The following is a 2,858-nucleotide window of genomic DNA, read 5'->3' on the forward strand; positions in this document are numbered from 1 at the left end:
TTAAACATCCACCCTGGTTTGATATTTCTTTTCATCTTGTCAATAGTTTTTCATTTATATGTTTTGATTTATGTTGCAGCAATTCGATTCATATCTATGGTATTATCTTATCACTTGGTGATGGCAAGGTCATTCAAGAATGCTTATGGATGAAACGAAAGATCAAGGATGATTATTCTAACCATGTAATTGCAGATTTCTTCTTTGATTTTTCGAATGTTCCAAGCGACAAAACTTGTCAAATTGGGAGGCTAGTGGACGTGACCTTCAAAGAGCCAAGAGATGCGAGGCAAAGGGATACATTTTATTATCCAAAGGACGTGTCTTAAGAGGATTCTAAGGACACTTCCATTCCAAGAGCTATAACCTTTCATGATTCAATGAATACACCTATTGGAGGACCAAGGAACATGACTTTTGGGGACATGATTGTTCAAAGCAACATATCTTGTTATTCAAAAGACATCACTTTTGGCCATTAAAAAGATGTGAACAAGGAGTATATTTTTAACTTAACAATGCTTAATAATTCCCTTACTTATGAAAGTCTTCTTTCTTTTCAGGACAAGGAGGTTCAAGGTACTAATACAAGGTTCATAACTTTTCACAAGGATCATTTCATAGATCTTTTCGAAAGGGAATATCTTGAACAAGTTTCTATTGAATGGATACATTTTGAAAACAAATCAGAAACGGTTGAATGGAAAGACACTAAGGAGAAGTCACCTTTCAATTTGAGGACAAATCGCCTAAAAGAAGGGGAGGATGATGTGATCATGTCATAATGTTATAAGCATGCTTTTTCTCCTAAAACTATGCTTGAATAATCATATGTTATCATTCACTTGCATACTATATGATTTTCATGCATAACATATGTTTTCACATCTTTACTTGGCTTTATATTATGTTTACATACATTTTAGATTCATTTATTATGTTTGCATATCATTTACATATCATGACAGCATGTATTCATTCATTCATTAACTCATGTCATGTTATTATAGCTCATGTTATGTTTACATTAGCTCACTAGCTTTAAATCCATGATTCCTTAGCTCATTTGCATGCATGCATCTATTTTCTAGCTCATATATATTTTCTTAAAGCTCATGAACGTCATATGCCTTTTATCTAGCTTATATCCATGTTATCTTAGCTTCTAGATGATCATTCATAGCTTATATCACTCAAACACCTCATGACACCATGCATTTTACCTTAAATGAGCTCACACATTGCTTACATGCTGGAGGAGCTAGCATGTAGCTGAACCTAGTTGGAGGAGAGCTTTGGACCAAATTGTTGAAAAGTGGACTAAAGGTAGCTGAAAGTAGCTGGGAGAGTAGCTGAGGAGCTGACAAGACCAAAGCTAACTAGCTTGAGTTCATCAAGCTATAACTCACCTAGTTAGCTACCAAAAAAATCTCCTATCTTACCTTGAAGCTAGTTCATCTCTAGGCTGCCCATGGACTTCAAGACATCATCCTATGGTTGCAACCTCAGCAAAGCCTTGCATGAAGACCCATGTGCCTTGAAGTAGGCTGCCATGTGCATCATTCAAGCATGTGCACTCCATATGACATCAAATTGGCGCCAAAACACCAAGGGATGCTTCCTATTCGGCCAAAGACTCCTTCCTCTCCATTTTGGCGCCCAAATAACTTCAAAATGCATTCAAAACATCCTTAGGGCCGAACCAACACATAACCATTCGGCCAAGAGCGTTTATCTTCATTAAAATTATGTATTTTCATTAAAAATCATGTGTTTTCAAAGGGGTTTCAACCTGGCCAAACCATCATGTGTCTATTCGGCCTAAACCCTTTGAAAAACTATAAATAGGCAAGTGCAATTCATTTGTACTCATCTCATCTCTTATATAAAACATACTCTTGTGAGTTATTTCTCTTTAAAGTTCTTTGTGAACTTTATCGATTAAACAAGTATAGTTCCTATACCTGTGGAATCATTCCTTCCATTTTGATTCCAAAATTCCTAGATTGATATCTAGTGGGTTGAAGACACAATAACCACCCCTCAAGCAAGTTTGTGAAGACCGGGATTGTGCTTCATAGCATAGTTTCTTTTTGGCGAGTTTGAGATACAACATCACCACCATCTTCATTTCATCATCAACATCCTTCATCAAGACCATCATCAATCCCATAATTCCGCAGCCATCTCTATACCATTCTTTTAAATTCATTTCTTATCTTAGTATTCCATTTATCCTTCCATTACTAAACATATTTATTTATTATCTTATTTGCAGCCCAAGCTTATAATTCAAGGACATCAGTACTTGTCAATCCTAGATCGGGACACAATAAGGCTATCTACTCTCTTCCATCAAAGCATGTAGATTCGCCTTACATCAAGCAATAATCAGAGCATAGTTGGAATGACAACAAAAGTGTCATTGGCGTGCAAAGCAAAAGAAAAAGACTCATTCAACAAAATTGGAGTGCAAAAGGAAAAGAAAAGACCAAAAGAAGAAAAAAATTCAGAAAAGAAGAAAAGAAAAAGAAATTTAAAAATAGAAAGCAAGCCAAGGAAAAGTGTTCTACCTTTGCAAAGTACATCAAAGAGGCCATCTACACTAAGAGAATATAACCTTATTGTTTCTTGAGAAAGGTTGCAATAAGTGTTGTTTCTTGAATTGTATGTCACCTCTTCCTTTTTTATCCTTTCATTTTCCTTGTCTTCAACCATTTCTTTCTTTTAATACCTTTGAATCTTTTCTTCTTCTTTCCGTTTCTTTTATTATTTCTACCCTAACCTTATTTGCAGCCGACGCACACAAGGAAAGAATTAACTTGTTCTAATTTTGAGTAAGTTCCTCAAATGACTTA

This window comes from Hibiscus syriacus, unplaced genomic scaffold (genome assembly GCF_006381635.1).
Source record: "Hibiscus syriacus cultivar Baekdansim isolate YM2019G1 unplaced genomic scaffold, ASM638163v2 tig00008483_pilon, whole genome shotgun sequence".
NCBI classification, from domain to species: domain Eukaryota; kingdom Viridiplantae; phylum Streptophyta; class Magnoliopsida; order Malvales; family Malvaceae; genus Hibiscus; species Hibiscus syriacus.